This window comes from Zingiber officinale, chromosome 2B, assembly GCF_018446385.1.
Source record: "Zingiber officinale cultivar Zhangliang chromosome 2B, Zo_v1.1, whole genome shotgun sequence".
In the NCBI taxonomy this organism is placed as follows: Eukaryota; Viridiplantae; Streptophyta; class Magnoliopsida; order Zingiberales; family Zingiberaceae; genus Zingiber; species Zingiber officinale.
In genome coordinates, this window is record NC_055989.1 from 139,952,911 (window position 1) to 139,975,929 (window position 23,019).

The window sequence follows — 23,019 nt, forward strand, 5'->3', positions numbered from 1 at the left end:
TTCATAGCTGAGAGAAATTTTCTGGCTTTTCTCTTTGGTTCTCCGATGTACTCGAACTGTGTTTCTGCTTCGGGTTGGAATACGACTTTCACACTCTATGGAAGCACCGTATCCGATCAGGAAGTCCATTCCAAGGATGACGTCGTAGTCGGCCATTTCAGCAGGATCGGATCACAAAAGAGTTCCCTGCCTGCTATAATGACTGGCTGCTCTGAGCCAGTGCGTGGAGGCCATGATCTCTCCTGAAGGTAGTGCAAACCGACCACCGAGTACCTCCGAGGGTATTTCTAATTTTTCGAGAACACCGGCTATATATGAATGGGTTGCCCCAAGATCAAATAGAACAGAGCACTATATCGAAAATGCTAATCGACTGTGACAACTGCCGAGGCATTGACTACGCCTCTCGGTGAGTGAGTAGATACTCGCATTCGCCGTAGCTGGAGGGGCTAATCTGCCCCGGCCGATAAGTGGACCTTCTAGAGCGGCCTGCATCTGATATAACTGGCCGGCCTGCATACTGAATCTGCTGTGGCTGAGGAAGACCGGTCTTGTTCGGCTGCTTGACCATGTGCCCTTCTTGTCCACATTCAAAGCATCCTCGTGTGCCCTTGCGACAAACCCCGGTGAAATTTCCCACAAGTAGCACACTTTGGATAACCGGGTCGCTTGCTAGATGGTCCTCCTTTGGGTCACTCCTTGATGCTTCATTGATTTCCTAGAGTTAGCTGTGGCCTTGCTGCTTTTGAGTGTGAGAGTTTCCTTGGCCTTTGGACTCGAGGAGACTTGCTTCTGCTTTATGCTGTTCTCGTAATGCTCGTGGTCAAGGCACCGCTCACTAACTCCTCCGTGGTTTGTGGCCTATGTATGCCACCACCCACGTTCACCGCTATCTCGGCCTCGGCATCTTGAGCATCAACCCGATTCCTTTTCCGTGCTGACTAGCTCTGGGCATAGACGAGCCAACCTGCTGAATTTCTTCACGGCTTCCTCAACTGAAAGGTTGCCCTGACGAAACTCAGTGAACTCGTCGTAGTGGCGGTTTATGACCCGTATGTGAAAGAACTCCTCGAAGAACTCCTTCTCGAAGTCAGCCCATAACATCTGGTTTACTGGGCGCTTCGTTCTGATTCTTTCCCACCACATGCGTGCGTCTCGGCAGAAGGAGGCACACTTCACCTTCTCGTGTTCTGGCCAGTCCAGAAGCTCCATCGTACTCTCCAGTGTTTTGAACCAGGCTTGTGCATCCCATGGTTCACTAGTGCCTGAGAAGTTCTCTGGCTTGACTCGCTGCCACTGGATCAGATAGGCTTCCTTTCTTGGCTCAACTGCTGGAACTGCTGGTGCTGGCGTTGGCGCTGTAGGCTAAGCTGGTGAACCTCTAAGACTTCTGGAGTCGTCAGATTCGGTTCCGGGGTGACTGTGGGGGTACTCTGCTGATTAGCCTTTAAGGTGGCTATTTCCTGTTGCTGTTCAGCTAGCTGCTGCTGTAACTGAGCCACTAATGCTGTAAGGTCTGGAGGAGGCACTGAACTGCCTGCCTCTTGCTGGGGCTCAGTAGCTAGTGCCCTTCTAGCTGGGCGTCCTCGTGCCATTTCTAAAGACATAGAGAACATAACATAACTAATGTAATCACAGTTATATAACTACTGATATCATGTTTAAAAAGAAACTATCACATACTAACAAGTAGTAGGCATATAAACATGAACTGTAATAACAAAACAAGGAACATAAATTAAGTAGAGGTATTCTTACTTGGAAGCTGCAGGTACAATGCTGATGTGTGTGTAGGAAGTATGGAACACTGCTCTGATACCACTCTGTAACGACCCACCTTCTGGGTACTGGCTGTAAGGCCGATCGCTACAATTACTGCTATCTATATGCTGTGCGGAAAGCTGGGCTAATTAAAATTTTGCTAATCTAAGTGCTGGGAAAGCTGAAACTGAATGTTTTACATGTACCTAATAATTGTACACATGCTATAGAAGGTATTTACCACTGATACCGGACTTCTGATCGGTCCACGGACCGGTCCACTGACACTGGCATGGGGAAGAACCTTTGGATCGGTCGACTGACCGATCCATGATTCACTAGAGTTTCTGTACGCACCTGGATCGGTCTGCCGACCGATCCAGGACCTCACTGATCGGTCGGACTGACCGATCCAGTGGCTCACTGATCGGTCAGCTGACCGATCAGTGGTGTGCTGTTCGCGATCCCACTATCGGAATTCTTTCTATTCGCGGCTGGATCGATCTGCTGAACGATCCAGTTGCGAACAGAGAGTTAGGACTGCCGAAACCAGCTCCCTGATCGGTCTACCGACCGATCCGAGACCCCCTGATCGATCTGCTGACCGATCAGGGGTTTCTGATTTCGTATCAGAAACTCTGATATCAGCACTGATACGTGCCAAAATCATTATACAACACTATAAAAGCTAAATGAACATTCTACTAGATAATGGCTAACATATTAAACATGATGTGGAATATGATTCATTACTTCATGACAAGTAGCCACGCTAAGTGCAGAAAAACAACTAACAATGTTCTGATAGTTAATTCTCTAAAGTTGTAAGACAGTAAACTTGCTAAATATTTCAAAACATAAGATAAATTTGCCAGATCCCTCAGATCTTTATTCCAGGTTCCTTCCACACACATCTTGATCTGCATTGCCCTCCAGCCTCCACTAGTCCACTTTTCTTTTACCTGTATCTGCAGTATAAGAAAAGTAGCATCCGTAAGCTAAAAAGCTTAGTAAGAAACCATCTACCTCACAAAAATATGCATACGATGCAGATATGGTTTTTAAAACATGCTATTTGAAATACACTGACTAGGCTAAACATGGCATGGCATGTGATCATACAAGCATAGCAATCAAGAGCTGAACATAAGCTATCATAATGTATCAACAAGGAAGAGCTAAACTGAAGATGAAACTGAAACTAAGCTGATCTCACATAACTGATTGTGAATTTGAAAGCTATACATATAATAAATGAAAATACTAAACATGCTGCTGAGTGGCCCTGGCAACTGTACTTGCTGTGCGCGCATCCCTATCTAAACCCGGGATTGCAAGTTCCGAATCTAGTAGGGTTTACTAGGTTAGCTAAACCTAGGGACGACTATGGGAGTCCAGCCCAGTGGATATCTAATCCAGTACAGTGCCACTGCTGAAAGTAAAATACTGAATGCTATATACTTATTTTGCTGAATCTAAGTTATCTGAACCTAGAACTAGGTTGTCTGAACCTAGAGGCTACTGTGGGAGCCCACCCATTGGACTGTAGTCCTACATAAGTTGAAATAAAACTAATTTGCTGTTTTAAATGCTTCTAGTGCATTTAATAAGTTAATTAAACTGTCTATGACTGAGCTAGACCTTTAATCGAGTACCTAGGATGCTCTAACTCTTCTCCCTATTAGGGTGACCACCTCTAGGCACCCGACAACGTCTAACCTCCTATCTGAAGAGGGAAAACGTGCCCGGCCCATCTAGAGGTGCTCATCTAAACCCCTAATCTTCGAAGAGAGTTAAATACACCCTAGATATCGATAAAAATCTGCATACATTCTAACTAAAGCACAAAAACTCAAACGGAAGCTATTATACTGCAGGTGAGGGGTTTCTTACCTGGTGTGCTAGATTTCTTACAAATCTAATCGCTAGAAATTCCGGTGGAGACGACTTCTCGACGATTCGCTCGCGTCCACGTGCTCTACTCGCGGAGGGGAACGTCCTCGTGCTGAAATCGTCACCGGAAAGTGTACTTGGGGCCCTAGGGAGAGAACCCTAGGTCTTCTTGGTGTGGCGCCGAGAGAAGGAGGAAGAGAAGAGAGGGGCGGCGTGAAGGTCTCGGTGAAGAGGGAATTGCCGAACCAACACAACCAAATAAACCAAACCAACTTAAGTTCTTAATTTATATTAAGTGGATAACTAGGCTCAACTTAAATATGAATATAAATGTTTCCCTTCTCTTTCAGCACGGCCCTGCTGGGTTCACCGGTTACTAAGGCTAACTAAAGGTTTAGCGGACCCGAGAGGTCCCGGGTTCGATTCCCGCTTAAGCCTTTTTATTCTTCTAATTATTTTTGCTACTTCCGCTACTCGGAAAATTCCGGAAAAATATCTAAAAATTCCATAAAAATCATTGAATAATTCTAATGCAAGTTTGAGAATTTTCGGGCATTACAAGGATACTAGGCATGAAGTCCTACAGGTCAATGACACTAGGTACAAGTATAGGTGGGTTGAGGACCAGACGTCGACGGTCCAGCTGCTCGGCAGTAGTCTAAGCGCCTAGAAGTGAATAAATTAGCGATGAAGGGGATCGAATAGGCCTCTGTGGAGGAGCCTGGAAGGGATCTAGGTGTCTAGAAAGGGCTAAAAAAGAAGGATTTGACCAGCACTTTAGAGACATCATTCTCCACTACTTTTATACTTGTGCGCTGCTCCGAAAACCACTCTACGATGCCAAAATGTTACTCTAACAATAATACCAAAAGTGTTACTCTTTCTTGTCAGTAAAATTATGTTATTTCTAATTCATTTCTTTTTTTCTTTTGTAATAGTTGAGTTTTTAGTGAATTGCCCAATAAAAGTACTTAACGAGTGCGGGTCTTGGACTAGCAATACGAGCTATAGACCAAGTAAAACAAAGTGTGTTAGCATTGTTTCTATTGCTTATTATTTCGTTGCTTTAACTCATGTTTTCAAAAAATATGAAAAATGATGAGCACTATTCACCCCCTAGTGCTTTCTTTCAATCCCATAGAGTCCTCATTATGGGGACAACCTTAGGCGATGATCTGACTAACAGTTCCACTTGGAATTCAAAGTCGAGATCGAACATTTAGGTAACTGTCAAACCTGCATTATGCTTAAATTATCATATTTATGTGCTTATTCAATTTTTGTAGAGATTGGCCCGATCGGTAGACTGAATGGTTCAGTAGATCGAAAGGTTGGTTCAAAAAATCGAATGTTAAGGTGTCATTTAAACTGCCCTTTGTGCTGACATGGCATCTGATGTGGACATGATAAGTCTCAGATTGCTGATGTCACATAGGATAAGGATGATTTTGCTGACATGGCATGAGGATAAGTTTTGACTAGCTGTTGTGGCAGAGGACACAGTCAAGGATAAGGATTGTGGTGCTGATGTGGCAGAAGATCATCATCGAGGAGTTGATGTGGCAAAAGGATATTAGATGAGGACTTGATCGGTAGGTCAATCAATCGAATCTAGATCAGATTTTTCAGGTGGTCAGTATACTGATCAGCCTGATTGATAGACCGATCCGGGTCTATAAAAGAAGGCCTCGAACAAAGCTCATACATCAATTGCTCAAGTGCTCCTACTCTCGCCTCACTCTAAAACACTAATGCTATGATGAATCACTACTCCAACAGCCACATTCAACTCTAAGATATTTCAGTTGTCAGTATACTTAATTTCTGCAAGTTCATGTTTTATCATCTTCATACTTTATTCTTTAAAGGAATGGTAAATGTATTACCATTTGTCAGTTTTTTGTAAAACATGAGTCTCTTTTTCTTTTTAGAAAGAGATAAATAGTGGATTGTCCATCAAAAGTGATCAACGATTATGGACCTTGGAGTAGCTGTCAGAGGTTGTGAACTAAGTAAAAACAAATAGGTCTTTTGTGTGCTTAAGTGTTCTTTGTATACTAATTAAAACAAATGTGTCTTTTGCGTGCTTAAGTGTTCTTTATGTTTTATTTTCATTGCTTACTTTGAAAAAGATAAAAAAAAGTTTTAAATGAGAAAAAGTGGCGCGCGCTATTCATCCCCTCTAGTTCTTCAATGATCCTATAATTGATATCAAAACAGGGGCGCTCTGAATTGGTGTAACCACCAATCGAGAAATTTTTTATTTGCTTAGTATTTTCTCGCACTACTAATCCAAGACTAAGTCTTGATATAGTTTTTTTGTTTTTGTTTGTGCAAGATTTTTTTTGATGGTCCATTAAGAATTCATCATGGCTCGACCATCATTATTTTTCGACGATGACTTTGGCTACTAGAAATCCAAGTTATTTTCGGCGATGACCACTATTATATATCAAGAGAAACATAATAATTATTTTTTCAGTAACCTAACTCGGTCTTAAAAGGGTAACTTATTAGTTTTCACTCACAATAATTATTTTTTTATCCCTTATTCTTTTTTTGCTAAGTGATTACAAAGTCTAGCACTTGAACAAACTCTTTCTCTCTCTCTCTCTCTCTTTTTCTTTTAGGATTCTAACTTTTCCTAATAAGTTGACATGATTCGAGTTTATCCAACAACCAAAATAAAGTTGACAAGTCACCTAGTAAGTAAGAGTACTAGTCAAGTTCTATGAATCATAACTATTTTTAGAAATATCTACTATCAAAGTCAAACATAGTGTGACAAGATCCTAAACTAGGCCAACACTCAAATTTCTATGGTAAAAACAATGCTCACTCCATGCTACTATAGATAGGAAAAAATAAATCGCTAGGCATACTAGCAAACATAATAACAATAACATAAATATCTAGAACTAGTGTGCTAGCATCTTTCTATGAGGAACAAACAAATAGTGACATGATATATGATGCAACTATAAGAAAAATTATTGATCCTGTCCGAATCGCCGAACCAAAGGACGCTGGGCACGTGTCGCTCTCCTAGTCGATGGCGTAGGCCTCCAAAGCTCCGGCGAACCTGCACAGAAGTCGGGCCGAGAAGGGGTTCCCAGCGGCGACCCTCCGACGCTCAAGTCAGGCGAAGCTCAATAGAGAGAAAGGGGCTCCTAAACTAGTCGTGTGCGTACCTCCGGCGAAGTAAGAGGACCTTTATATAGGACAGCGAAGAAGTGGGAGTACACCTACCGAGGAGTACACGTGTCCATGGCCCATACCCCCGTAAGTAGACCCGACCCCGGGCCGGGTCTGGCCCGGACCCGGCCCGGGCCCGTAACCGGGTCAACGGGCCGGTTGCCCGTTGACCCGGTTCACCGGGTCGAACCGGAACCGGCCCGGCAAGTTGCCGGGCCGGTTCCGGTTCATTGGATGTAAAACCGGCGAACCGCCGGTTAACCGGCGGGTTGAACCGGCGGTTCAGCCGCAGAATTTTTTTTTTTTTTTTTTTAAACGGCTTGAACCGCCGGTTAACCGGCGGTTCATAGCCGTTGGAACCGCCGGTTAACCGGCGGTTCGTAGCCGTTGGGAGGTTTTTAGGTATTTTTTCAACGGTTAGGATCATTTGACCGATTTTTGATCAATGGCTATGATTTAGTGTCCGTTACTATCAAAACTCTATAAATAGAGAGCTCATTTCATCATTTTTCACACACATCTTCTCTACTCTTAATCTCATTTTCGTATTCTCTAATCTCTACACGCTTTCGTTTTCAATTTTCAATTACAATGGAAGGAGGCCGCGGAGGTACATCATCTCGAGTTCGGAAGGGAAACTAAATAATGAATCTGCGGGAGGAGGACCCTAACATTCAATCCACCGATGATGAGATCGAGCATCTTCCGAATCCGACACCCGAAACACAAGGAAGTACCGATTCAATTACTTCTAAGGTTCGGGAACTTCCTCCTCTAAAGTCTTCTATTTTTACTAAACATTTTGAGAAGGTCACTCTTCCGTCGGGAGAAATGCGTGCAAAATGTAAGCACTGCAATGCTTCCTACAAATTCCAAGCCGGCGGCGGCTATGGGTCGTTGAAACGACATGTAGAAACGAAGCACCCGACGGAATATGGACTCGACTGTTCTCAAACACAATTATCAAGATTTTCTTCAACTAGCGGTAGTACCGATTCCGGTTTATTTTTATATTCGGATAATAAATTAAGAGAATCATTAGCTAAATTTGTTTCCGTAGAACATCTTTCTTTTAGTTTTGGATCTAAATGCACATTTGAAGATTTTTGTAAAGAATCTCATAATCCATGTGCTAAACGTGTTCCTAGGACTACACTTACTCGTACAATTAAAAAATTAGTAAAACAAGGAAAAAAGAATTTAATTGATAAATTTAGTAAATTAGATAATAAAGTTTCTTTATGTTCCGATATTTGGAGTGATCATTGGCAAACACATTCGTATATGGGTGTGACTTGCCATTGGATCGATAACTCTTGGAATCTCCAAAAAAGATTATTAGCTTATAGAGTTTTTGATGAATCACATAATGCTCATAATATCGCACAATTATTATGTTTAATTTTAGAAGAATATGGTTTAACTCATAAAATATTTTCAATATCATTAGATAATGCTAGTTCTAATACCGCTTGTATAGATGATCTAAAATTTGTTTGTCAACCTATTATTGGAGGTTTATTTTTTCATATTCGTTGTGTATGCCATGTTTTAAATTTATGTGTTCAAGATGGTTTAAAAATTTTAGAAAGTTATATTAAACCAATTAGAATTGCAATTTCTTATTTATGGTCTCATCCATCTATAATGAAACAATGGGGTAGGTTTTGTAAAATTAATGGAATGAGACCTAAAAATTTCCACGTGATGTACCAACACGTTGGAATTCAACATACCAATTATTACAAGATTCATTTCAATATAAAGAATTATTATGTTCATTTTTGCACAAAACACTAATGCTAATATATATTTATTTTCACAACAATGGAATATTTGTAGTAGTATTTGTGAAATTTTAAAAGTATTTAATGATGCAACCGAACAACTTTCCGGTGTTTATTATCCCACTGCTCAATTAGTTTTAGAAAATTTTTCTAATATAGTATTAGTTTTAAATGAACATATTAATAATGAATCTTTATCTCCTTGCATCTTAGCTATGAAAACTAAATGGGAAAAATATTTTTATTTAATTCCTGAAATTTATTTAATTGCATTTGCTTTAGATCCTAGATTTAAATTAGAAGTTTTACAAGAAATGTTAACTTTATATTATGATGCTTTAATTCCAATTAAAGATTCTTCTTCCCCTGATCCAGCTAATATTGTATATAATGTTAGAATTTATTTATATGATATTTATAATCAATATTATGCAAAATATGGAACACAAATTAATATTTCTGAAATTCAACAAACTACTAGTAGTAATTTAAAACTTACAAAAGCACAACTCTTATTAAAAGAACGGACAAAACGTCCATGGGGATCCTCAGGTTCCACACAAGAACTTGAGAATTATTTTACGACTTCTTTTGATTTTAATGAAGCAGATAACGAAAACTTCGATATCTTAAAGTGGTGGTCATAGAAGGCTCAAAGCTTTCCCGTTCTCCCCGTGACCGCAAAAGAAATTGTGGAGCAGACATTCAGTGCCGGCGGCAACATATTAGATGAACGACGATCAACTTTGTCTCCCGACTCATTGGAAGCCCAAGCATTACTGGACGATTGGACCAGAGCGGAGAAAAGAATCCAAGGAATGCAACTTTCAGATGATGAAGTTGAAGATTTTGATACTGAAGGAACAAATACGACAGGAACAGGAAATGGAAGTGAATGAAAATGTAAAAGGATAAAAATGTAAAAGAACTACGTGGGCTTTGATTCCCCTAAAGGGATACGTAGGCAACTTAAATAAGTGCAAGCCCTTTTTTTAATAAATTTTAATTTCTAATTTTTAATGTTTAATGTTTAATTTTTAATTTTTAATTTTTATTAACATATTAATCTTGAACCGTGACGAACCGTGACGAACCGTGAACCGAACCGTGAACCGGCGGTTCTGAACCGTGAACCGTAACCGTCTTGGGCGGTTAAGGTTAAGGGTCGACCTGCCTGGAACCGTCGAACCGGCGGTTCCGAACCGTCGAACCGTCGGTTCCGAACCGTGGTCAGGTCTACCCGTAAGGGCTTGTCAGTGAGCTTCCCTGACCCATACTGCTATAGTCCAAGCATGTCCTCGATGGGACAGCGAAATCTTCTGTCATAAGATTTGGAGCATGGCTTGCGCGTGAAACATACCTGCTGTCAGAAAAAGACGTCCCTTGACCTTTTCCCCTTTGCTCCAGATCTGTCGTCTGGTCGGCCAGCTCCTTCAACATCCGGCCGGACGTATGCGGTGATTTACTTGGGGAGATTCTCCATCACGTGCTTTGTGGAGACCATTAGCAGTATGTTACCTTGTGGCCTTGGCCGAGCGTGCAGTCCGCTCATCCCTGCGATCTTTCCCCCTGAGCGCCAGAACCCTGACTTCCTACAGGGCTCCTTTAACCATTAGCCCGACACCGGCCGGACGGCCGTCCGGTCGGGCCCAGCCCTCTACGGACGTTGACTCCACCGAACGGCCGGTCGACCGTTCGGACCTCCCATATCCGGACGGGCATCCTTCCACTTTGACTCCCACGTGGCGTTGACCTCGCCGAACGGTGTCCCCTGTTCTTACCACCGGATCAATTATTATGTAAAGAGAAATATGACAAAACTAACTAACAACCCCTATATCCAATATTTGCATTCCTCTTCAACTTTGAATCTTAAAAAAGAAAATAAGATAAGGAAAACTAAGTAGGGGGTTAGGGTTAGGAAAAAGGAAAGAAGGAAGATCATGGGAGGCATGCCCCCTGCTTGCTCTTGGTGAAATTTGGCACAGAAGCTTTATTTTTTTTTTTTCAGGCGCCCGATACGGCCTGTGCCGGTTGGCAAGAACTATGCTTGCTCTTGGTGGAATAGGTACTAGATGCTTGAGGGGAGGCTCATACCATAAGAGTAATGGTGGTCTTTTGTTTGAGGGGAGTATTGTTAGGAATACAATCAAAGTTTCATATTAGAAATACATAAAAAAGATCATAAATTTAAAAGATGAAAGATATATAGAATCGTAGAAGTCGAGAGAGGGGGTGAATCTATAAGTTAGCAATGAAATAAGAGTAAAAGCAAAGACATAGAAGCATGATTGATTTTACTTGGTTTGTAGTCCAGCGACTACTACTCCAAGGCCCAGATCACTTCTGATGGGCAATCTAATATAGTTATTCTCTTTGAAAACTTTCGGAGAACAAGCAGATTCATGCAAATATAAGATAAATATTAACAATAATATGCAAGTACAATATATACCAAGAACAATATGATAGAGATGAAGTGTAGGTTGTCGAGAGCCTCCCAATGTTGTAGTAGTTGAAGCTTGCACTAGTAGTAGTAGTAGAGACATGAATGAGCATGGAGTCGATTACCTTTCCATCGATGGAACCTTCTATCCATCGACTGAACTCCGCGCCCTTCCTTGTTTGCTCTGATCCAATCCGTTCGATCTCGTAAATCACATTGTTCGATCAACTAATCCACTTTATCCGTCGACAGAACCTCTGAATTTCCTTTCCTATGCAATACAATCTGATCATTTGTCATTACTTTTTATGGTTCGATCGATTGATCCCTTTGATTTGTCGATGGAACAATCTATTTACCATTTTTGCTTTGTCATGATATAATATTTACCATGATGACTGGATCGATTGACTAAACCCCACATTCAGTCAACTGAACCCTCAGTCAACCTAGAACTTTATTTATCTGTAAAATAAAGTCAGCACAAATAGAATAATAATAGTAGTCTTACAAAATAGAGTTAGATAATAAATAATAAAGATACATGAATATGACAGTTAGGATTATCTTGATCTCTACTTTGAAACTTCTGTTGGTTTCTAAAAATTGGATCAATGCCTAAGGTGTTGGTGCTAGAAGTACCAAATAATTGAATATAGTTTTGATATTAACAAAAGGTTCAAAGTTAAGTTGTGTTGTGATTTAACAAGATTGACTTAGTGTGTAGGAAAGTCTAGTTGAGGCTAGACAAAGAAGTCCTGGTCGAGTGAAATGGACAAAGAAGTCCTGATCAAGTGGACTGGGCAGAAGTCCTAGGGGTTAAGAACACTAGTCGAGAAGACTTAGGGGTCAGAGATACCAAGCAGAAGTCTAGACAGATCGAGGATAGGATGTCAAGTGAGAAGTCCCGAAGGTTAAGATCAGATGTGATGTGTGGGAAAATTCATAAGTGCATGAAAGTGTCATCAAGTAATAAAAGATCAAATTCACATAGACTATGAATTAAGTATTAGTTAAAATGACAAAATAGATTATCTAGAGAATCGAGCATGGTTGAAGTCACGAACAAGCTTAAGAGAAATGAGAGAGCGAGAGAGAGGGAGAGAGAAGAAGGAGTTGAGAAAGGTTTGAGGGAGAGGCCGAGAAGAGAGCTGAGTCAGGGAAGTGAGTGAAGGGTGAAGTGATTCTAGGACTTTGATTTCACCCAAATGATCATAAACACCCTAAACCCTAAAACCCAATTTATGTAGTATATCATTCTATAGTATCCAATGTGAACTTTTGCTTCTGCAATGACATATCAACCTTAATCATTATCTACTTTCGAAAGGATCTTAACTATTATTTGAAATATAGGGGGGACCCTGTCACAAGATCCCTCAACCTTTAATTAACCATGTTTCCTACTGAGTGACAACGAATCATGTTTGATTTATTAAGCTCTATGATGACCTAGGGTTCCTTGCGGTATATTGTGTTACACTTTCATATCTAACTCTCCACGTCTCAGTTTTCTATGGGTCGAATGGTCAAGTGTTCCTTTTGGTTCATCCCCAAACCCTCATGGGATACGAATCTCATACTTTTGGCATTGAAGTTGTGTTAATACAATATATCCAGACAATAAATACATTTTATCAAACAAAAACATGCAACATATAGATTGAATAAAAAGATGTTCACATATCAAAAGGGATACTCCGTACATCCTAGAATCAAGAAAACTACTTCATAACAAAGGAATTGCAAACCAAAGTATGGATCAAATCAGAGAATAGAGATAGAGAAATGCTTAGGGAGAAGATTTTCGATGCCTTCAGAGTGGTTCCCTTACGCTGAAAGTGGATGGATCACTGGAGTGGATGAAGATGAGTGCTCTAAGGTTTCCCCTATAAGAGAAAATCCTCTCCCAAGGAGGAGGATGAAGTGCTCTGGTCCAATATGAGTCAAGCAATTGTTTGCTTGACCCTTTTATACCTCCTTCATATATTCCAGATCTACCCTCATTTGATGGGCTCGACCAAAATCGATTTTTCACCTCTTGGACCAAGTTTTCTTGGGTTGAACTTGAATAAAACTTGTAGAGTTTGAAAATATCTATATTTTAATGGGTTGTTTGACCTTTATCTCCAATCGAGTCAAAAGTTATAACCTTTTGAAGTTTGGTCTACAGTTTGAGTCGAGCAGGACATATATGCTAGATTTACAAGACTCTATTAAAATGGATTTTTCAATCATTAGATCTAGTTTTCTCAGACTGGATTCTAAATCAAAGTTGTAGATCTTGAAGTTATCTACATTTTCATAGGTAATTTAACTTGTAAATCCAACCGAGCCAAAAGTTATGGCCATTTTACTTTTGGTCAGTAGTATAGTCCAGAGGTTGACATGGGTCGTACACTCCAACATGGACACACATGTGAAAATAGCCGATTTGGACACATGCCATGCTTACCGCACGACCTGGCCGTATGGGAAGCCGTTGGTGGCATTTAGCATTACATTGCACCCAATTTCTTCCTTATGAGTATGCTTATGTCATGGGGCATTACCGGAGCGTGTTCCTTGATTAAAACTTTATTTTGATGGTCTTTTGAATCCTTTTTCTTCATGGACACTTCATGTGTTTGGCTTGATAATGAGGTATGGTTAGCCCATGTTGAGTCTTTTTTGGCTCTATTCTTCATCTTTCTAGGCCGTAGGAGCACACCCGTGTCATTGGATATGGCTAGAGAGTGCTCCTTGCTTCAACTTCACTCTCCAAGGGGTTTATGCCAATGTTGTCAAAACTGTTTCATACACCGTTTCATTTTTCCTACTGATACGATATATTTCGGCACTGGCTTGTTTCGATGCACCATTTCAGAGTGCACCGTTATAAGTAAAATGCCCATAATTATAATACATACACAAAAAATACACATATTTTCCATATATTCCATTGACAATAATATTTAACAACGCTACTTATATTGTTCATACATTTCACACAATAATGTTTATATTGTTCATGCATTTCACATAGTAGTAATATTATCCAAGCATTTATAAAAGCTACTAATTGTTAAAAGTTCAATATGTAGACAAATAAGCCACTGTTCATCATCAAATACATAAATAGAGGATCAAAATCTAGTATAGGTGCAATAACACCATTGTTGGTGTTGGAAGCATCCGACGATCTAACCCGTGTTTTGATAATGGCAAAGGGTTCAAAGTTAAGTTGGTTTGTGATATAACAGTTTGAATAAGCTTGCAGGAAAGTCCTAAGTGTACTTAGGCAAAAGTCCTAGACGCGGTTAGGCAGGCAGAAAATCCTAGGGGGTGGTAACCCTATACGGAAAGTCTTGGCGGGTCGAGAGCTTCAGGCAAAAGTCCTAGGGGGTAGTAACCCTAGGTGGAAAGTCCTGGTGTCGCGAACCAGGTGGAAGACTAAACGGGTCGGGGAGCGGGCACCCAGCAGAAAGTCTGGAAGCATCGAGTGCTAAGCAAAAGTCCAGTCGATCTAGAGGATCGTGCTGACATCAGGTAAATCTCCTAAGTGGAGTAGGTGAAGACGCGTTCCCCGCAGAGGGAACAGTAGGCGTCGAATTGACCTAGGGTTTCTGGATGGAAATCCGAAGTTAGACCCGGATAGTCCGAAGACTGTCAATATCTCATTTACTATGACTATTATGTGCTAACTTTGTTTTGCAAGGTATGTGTTTGGGACTAACACATTTTGCAGGAACAAAGGTGCAAGTAACACATTGGATGAACAGTATCCGAGGCGTCTCCATGGAGCTTGGAGGCGCCTCAGGTGCAGAGGGTGAGCTGGCTGCGCAACAGGCTTGGAGGTTGGAGGCGCCTCAGACGGAGATGGAGGTGCCTTGGACCAGAGCTTGGAGGCACCTTGGAGTGGCCATGAAGGCGCCTCAAGCAGGATAAGAGGTGAACTTTTCAGCACTGATCCACGCGGTTGACTCGGCGTGTTGGGGCACCCTGGATGGTGTTGGAAGCGCCTCCAGCAGTGCATAAAAGGGGGTCTCAAGGCAGCAGTCAAGACAACAATTCCTAAGTGCTTCTACTACAACGCGTTGCTCCAAAAGACGCCCTGAAGTGCTGTTACAAGCCCTCGACGACCCGGTGCTCTGAGATTTTGATTCTGTCGTCGGTATAATAGTTCTTTATTGCACTTATTGTAATACAAATTTATACTCTTTTCCGAGCTTATAGTTGTTGCCCACTGGAAGCGATCAACGATCGCGAGCCTTGGAGTAGGAGTCGTCACAGGCTCTGAACCAGGTAAATCCCTGGTGCCTTTCTGTGTTTGTTGTCTTTTACTTGATTCCGCTGCTTTAACTTGATAGTTTTACGAATCCAAAACGCGAAATAGCCACGAGCGCTATTCACCCCCCTCTAGCGCTTCTCGATCCAACAATTGGTATCAGAGCGGGGTTACTTCGATTTGGTGCAACCACCAATCAAGCATTTTTTTGTTGTGGTTATTTTCAGTTTTACGGAGTTAATTAGAATTAGCTTAATAGCTACATTCTAATTCTTTTTATGAATCAATTTTTGCTCGAAATTGGTGTAACACCACTCAAGCTCGTTATTTTAAATTTTTCCCGCACTACTAATCCAAGACCTAGTCTTGGGACATCTCGTTTTATTTTGTTCTTACATATTAATTAAATGACCCAGCAAGAAGGTTACAGCACCGTTCGTCCCCCGCTCTTCACCGGAGAAGATTTCGGGTACTCGAAAGGATGAATGGAGAATTTTCTAAAAATCCAGTTCGAGATGTGGATGATCGTCAAGACTGGGTTTCAACTGCCAACCGACAAAGACGGCAAGCCTACACCCTAGGAGAACTGGGAACCAGCTCTAATCAAGAAGGTAGAAGCTAATACTAGAGCAACCTGCACCCTCCAGTGTGGACTGACCAAGGAATAGCTCAATAGAGTTGGTCCTTTTTCAACCGTAAAAGAGCTGCGGGAGAAGCTGATCGAACTGCATGAGGGCACCTCCGACACCAAGGTAAGCAAAAGAGATTTGTTGTTTAATAAATTATATAATCTCAAAATGCAGGAAGGAGAGACAGCAAGTCAACTCCACGCACATATTCAAGACATTCTCAACTCCCTCCACGCGATCGGGCAAAGGGCCGAGAACAGGGATATAATAAGGTACGCTCTCAATGCGTTTCCGAGGAGTTCGAATTACATGAGCAGACTAATGCACAGCCAACCGAGAAGGGCATTGCTTTGGTTGCAGGTACAAGTAGAACACACGAACCAAGACCAAGGCGTAGAACCAAACCAGAATCAGATGAAGAACTTGGCTCAGACGATGAAGACAAACTAACGGTTGAACTCGTCAACCTTGTAAAGAAGCTCTACAAGAAGAAGAAGAGGTTCAACAAAAGGGACCTCCAGAAGGCGGTCCAGTCCAAAGAAGCCCAATCAAGCTCAAAGGTAAAATTTGGAGTGACGTGCTATGGCTGCAACCAGAAGGGACACATCAAAGCCAACTGTCCCAACCAAAAGGAGATAAAGAAACAAAGAAGGAAAAATGTCTTGAAGGCAACATTCGAAGAATCTTCCTTAGAAGACGACGATGACGAACTCGATCAGACGAGTCTCCTTGCACTGATGGCCCGAGACCAGATCAATATGTCCGAGAGTGAGAGCGAATCAGAAGATGAATAGGAAAGAAGCCACAGATCCATATCCGTTTCTGAAGGGCCTGACCCCACTGTAAGCATTCCGTATTTAAATAATTTAGTTAATTATTTGTTACATAAATTAGCAAAATCCAATATTCAGATCAAGTCACTTCTGAAAGAGGCATCAACCCTTAAAGAAGTGACCAACTCCAAATCCTTGTCTGAATCCGTTCAGATTGGAACCTCGACTCAAGTCCAAAAGCTTGAGGAAGAGAATTCCAACCTGAAAATTTAAGTCAAGGATTTGAAGACCGCGTTGGAACAGTTCACTTTGGGTTCCAAGAATCTTGACCTGATTTTTGGAAAACAAAAGGCCGTATACAACAGATCCGGAATAGGATTCAAACCTAAAAAGAAATATAGATCGTATTTATCATTAGTCAACGGACCAAATAGTAAGACAATCCAAGCATGGGTACCCAAGTCTAACTTGATCAATCAAGTTGGACTTGGTCAATATTGGGTTCCCAAGGATCAAGTACATTACCTTGATAGACCATATCGAGGCTATGATCCAGTGGGAGCCAAAAGAAAAACTGTATTAATAAACAAATAAATCTTTTAATATATATATATATATATATATATATATATATATAATTAAAATATAATTAAATTAAATGTATTTTTTATCTAATCTATAAATTAAAATAAAAAATATATATTTGTATGAAATTATCGATAATATAGGTGGAAGCTCCAGAATAGCTGGCACCTCCAAAACTAACTTACCCGGCAGGGTAACCCAAACCAAGCAACCCGGCAGGGTAATTAGAACTAACTAGAAAGGGAACAAGTTTAACTTGACCTATGGTACTGGTGAAATTTTGGATGATAGTACGTTAGGGAAGCTTAGTCTATGTATGTCTAGGAAGATATGGCTTCAACCTGGTGCATTTGGCTAAGTGGAACTAACCGAAGCTACCCTTTATGGATCCTAACCAGTTAGACCAAGGTTTTGTATTAAGTTCAGTGGATAGGACTATTTGGAAAACCTCGAAGACATGGTTACTTTAATAATGTCCAAGAGACTCACCATAGCCGAGAAGTTTATCTGAAGAATGCCTATTGTTGAGCCCAAAGCTAAACCTGAATCTAACATAAAGTTAAACCAAACCTTATAATTGAACCTAATTCATCTCACAAAATTATAAGATCCCCTAATTGAAAAATTTAGATTGGGTGAGATGACTAAGGATTAAATTAAAATAAAATAAAATCAAATCAAATTAAAATTAATTAAAATCAAATCAAATTAAATTAATTAAAATCAAATTAAATAAACTAAAATTAATAAAATAAATTAAAATGTTTTAAAAATTTATTTAAAAACTTTTTAAAATGTTTTAAAAACTTATTTAAAATGTTTTAAAAACTTAATTAATTTTTTTTAAATGTTTGAAAAACTTATTTAAAAAATTTATTTAAAATGTTTTAAAAACTTATTTAAAATGTTTTAAAAATTTATTTAAAAACTTATTTAAAATGTTTTAAAAACTTATTTAAAAACTTATTTTAAATGTTTTGAAAATTTATTTAAATACTTATTTAAAGAATTACTTTAAGAACTTATTTAAAAATTAAATTAAATTAAAATTAATTTAAATTCAAATAAATTAAATTAAAGTAGAATTTCTCAAAATTACTTATCTTAATTATTCTTCAAAAGGCACTTACCTTACTTAACTTGAAACAAACTCAACCATCTAACAATCACCCATAACTAAGTGTTAACCTAGACTAGGTGAGATGGAAAGGGAACTTAATTCAATAAAACTATCTTTTGATCCATCAAATATAATCCAATTCAAATACTTTATGTGTAGGAATTGGATTAATAGATGTTGGATAGTGGATGCTCCAGACATATGACTGAAGATATGATGAAGTTCACTAAGCTCAAATGCAAGAACCTAGAATCAGTTGCATTCGGCAACGACGATAAACTTAAGGTAATCGGAAAGGGTAATATCGAACTTAGTTCCAACTTCATTATTCAAAACGTTTTATTAGTTGAAAATTTTAACTTTAATTTACTGAGTATAAGTCAATTGTGTGATAGTGGCTACTTAGTTACTTTTGATAATTCTGGGTGTTTAGTTAAAAATATTCATAACCTTGAAATTATACTTAAAGGGCTTAGGAAAAATAACATTTACACAATTGACCTGTCCATATCCTCAACAAAGTGTCTCTTGACACAACAAGAGGAAACCAACCTGTGGCACAGAAGACTGGGTCACACACATGTCAAACTCATTTCAAAAATGAGTCGAAATGGCTTAGTTAGAGGGCTACCCAAATTAAGGAAGTTAGAGAATACAATTTGCCAAGTTTGCCAACAAGGTAAACAAACCAAATCAATCCACAAGTCAACCAATCTAGATAGAACTGACTCCTTACTTGAGCTCCTACATTTAGATCTATTTGATTCACATGGAGCCAAGTCACTAAGCAAGAACCAGTATTGCTTAGTCATAATTGATGATTACTCTAGGTTCACTTGGGTAAAGTTTCTAAAAACAAAAGATGAAACCTTTGAAACTTTTAATAATTTTTGCAAGCTAACAGAAAATGAAAAAGACACCAAAATTAAAAGAATAAGAAGTGATCATGGTGGTGAATTTGAAAATTATAGGTTTACCCAATTTTGTAAAATCAATGGATACAAACTGTTGGAACCCCAAGGTGTTTTGATGTGATCAAACAAGCTAAGTTGGTCCTGCGTTTGTTTAACCCTTGTGTCTAAGTGTGTAGGAGCTTAGGAACACAGGAAGTCGAGCGGAAGACGCGGCTAGCGAGAATGACGGCACGGGAGAGAGCCAACGGGCTCGGTGCATCCGAGGGACGAGGTGACCGCGGAAGAGTACACCGGTGGACGAGAAGAATGTACGCGGCGTTCGAGGGACCAGAAACCGGGAAGGAAGGCTGCTCGAGGAGAAGGCCGGAACATGGGTTCGGGTGAGCCCTATTCCGGATGGCCGAGATCACCCAAGCTAGTGGAGCCGGAACAGAAGACCCGGACCGAGACGAACTGAACCGAAGCGGAGCGACCGGACGGAAAAAGTCAACCAGAGTTGACTTTTGGGGTCCGGGGCACCCGGAACCCTCCGGGGCGCCCTGAGCAGTAAAGTTGACCAGATCAAGTTTTGACTCGATCTGAACATTGGGGGATAAGTTTTATCCCCCCCAGGACGCCCGGAACCCTTCCAGGCGCCCCGACCAAGGCTATAAATATAGCCTTGGTCTAGAAGCTTTTCAATGAACTCACTGATTGTAAATCCAGTGCTTGCACGCTCTCTTTTAGTCTAAGCTTCTGTTTTCTGCGCTACATTGCTGTACGGGGCTTCTCCGCTTGAAGGAGATTTTTATTGAGCTTAATCTTCCTTGGATTAACAACCACATCGGTTGTAACCAAGTAAATACTTTTGCCTCACTTTTTCTTTATGCTTTTAATTTACTGCTTAGTTTATTTATGCAAGTGTTAGCTTAAAGAGTTCGAGGAGGGTTTGTCTTTTTTAGCAGGATATCCAACAACCCCCTCCTAGCCGACCCAACGGTCCTACAAGTGGTATCAGAGCCGAGACGCCTCAGAAGGACTAACCGTCGTCTGAAGCAACAAAACAATGGCCGGAGCTAGCCACTACCCACTAACATTCGAGGGGGAGCTTGCTTCTTGGAAGCAACAAATGACGGTATTTCTTAACTCTGATATTGGTATTTCTCTAATAATGAAAATAGGTTATGAAGCACCAAAGACAACGAATGGAGAAGAACTCGATCTACGCCTATGGAGCAAGAAGCAATGTGACGAGTCAATGGCAAACGGTCGGGCAGAGTTTCACATTTTAACCGCAATACAAAATGAAGACTTTGATAGAGTTGGCGAATACAACAGCGCAAAAGAACTTTGGGAAAAGTTCTTAAAACTCTACGAAGAACCAATTGAAGCCCTCCCCTCAGTAGACATCGAGCCGTCATCAGAAGAATCCGAGACGGAAGAAATTACCGAGACAACCCCAACAGCCGAAGTACATCCCGAGATCGATGAAGAGGGAGAATCTTCGGAAGAAATTAATTCAATAGGGGGAGAACCAACGACCAACGAGGTAAGTAAGGTATGGTCTCTACCTTCTGAACAACCGGTTAATTCAATAGAAAAATTGTCTGAAGATTTTTGTGATTTAAAAATTGAATTACCGAAAAAGTTTTTTGAATTAGAAAATCAATTGTCAAATTTGTCTTGCAAATTAGAAATATTATCAAAAGAAATTTGCAAATTTAAAAATATTTTGACAAAAGACTTATGCAAATTAGAAGAATTTTTCGAATTACAAATTACTCTCTCGAAAGAATTTTGCGATTTAGAAATTGAGTCACCGAAAAGGTGTTTCGGATTAAGAAATCTATTGTTAATAGATTCCTGTAAATTAGAATTTTTGTTGTTAAAAAATTCTTGCAAATTACAAAATATTCTTTCGAACGAATTTTGCACATTGCCGAACGAATTTTTTATATTGTCGAAAAATTTTATCAAGTTAGAATCTATGCTATTTGAATATTTTTGTGAAGTTGCAATTCAAAAAAAATAGAAATTAACATGATACAAATTATTGCATGTTTAATATATGTGGCTTTAAATTTGAAAAAGTGTAATTTGAGAAGTTATGAAAAATTGAAATGGAAATTTAAAACTTGCTGATATAAGTATCAGTATAAAATAAATAAATAAATGCATAGAAATTTTATTTTAATGCTATCAATTTTTTAAACTTTCTTGCATAATTTTTTGGGCTTAGAAAGATTTATTTCTGGTAAAAACTTAGAAAATTTTCAAGAGTCATTCCTTGACTTAGAAATTTTGTTTAACTTGGAAATATTTTTTCTCCGAAAAACATTGAAATAGATTTCTATAATTTTTCTAAGTGTCAAACCCTTAGATTGTTTTTTTTTGAAACCCCAATTTTTATGTGATCAAAGGGGGAGAAGTATGTTAAGTCTAGGGGGAGGTAATATAATTTTTCATTTGAAAAATATTTGGACTTATTTGAATATAAATTGTTTTTATTGCATATGTTTACCCTAACTTAACTTGGGTTGCTCACATCAAAAAGGGGGAGATTGTTGGAACCCCAAGGTGTTTTGATGTGATCAAACAAGCTAAGTTAGGTCCTGCGTTTGTTTAACTCTTGTGTCTAAGTGTGCAGGAGCTTAGGAACACAGGAAGTCGAGCGGAAGATGCGGTTAGCGAGAAGGACGACACGGGAGAGAGCCGACGGGCTCGGTGCATCCGAGGGACGAGGTGACCGCGGAAGAGTACACCGGTGGACGAGAAGAACGTACGTGGCATTCGAGGGACGAGAAACCGGGAAGGAAGGCTGCTCGAGGAGAAGGCCGGAACATGGGTTTGGGTGAGCCCTATTCCGGATGGTCGAGATCACCCAAGCTAGTGGAGCCGGAACAGAAGACCCGGACCGAGACGAGCTGAACCGAAGCGGAGCGACCGGACAGAAAAAGTCAACCAGAGTTGACTTTTGGGGTCCGGGGCACCCTGAGCAGTAAAGTTGACCAGATCAAGTTTTGACTCGATCTGAACGTTGGGGGATAAGTTTTATCCCCCCCAGGGCGCCCGGAACCCTTCCAGGCGCCCCGACCAAGGCTATAAATATAGCCTTGGTCTAGAAGCTTTTCAATGAACTCACTGATTGTAAATCCAGTGCTTGCACGCTCTCTTTTAGTCTAAGCTTCTGTTTTCTGCGCTACATTGCTGTACGAGGCTTCTCCGCCTGAAGGAGATTTTTATTGAGCTTAATCTTCCTTGGATTAACAACCACATCGGTTGTAACCAAGTAAATACTTTTACCTCACTTTTTCTTTATGCTTTTAATTTACTGCTTAGTTTATTTATGCAAGTGTTAGCTTAAAGAGTTCGAGGAGGGTTTGTCTTTTTTAGCAGGATATCCAACAACCCCCTCCTAGCCGGCTCAACGGTCCTACACAAACATGAATTTTCATGCCTTAGAACCCCCCAACAGAACGATCTAGTGGAATGGAAAAATAGAACCCTACAAGAGCCCGCTAGAACCATGTTAAATGAGTATAACTTAAGTCATCAATTCTGGGCCGAAGCAATAAATACAACAAACTACATTCAAAATAGAATTCTGATTAATAAATTGCACAATAAAACCCCTTATGAAGTATACTATAGTAAAATTCTCAACTTGAAT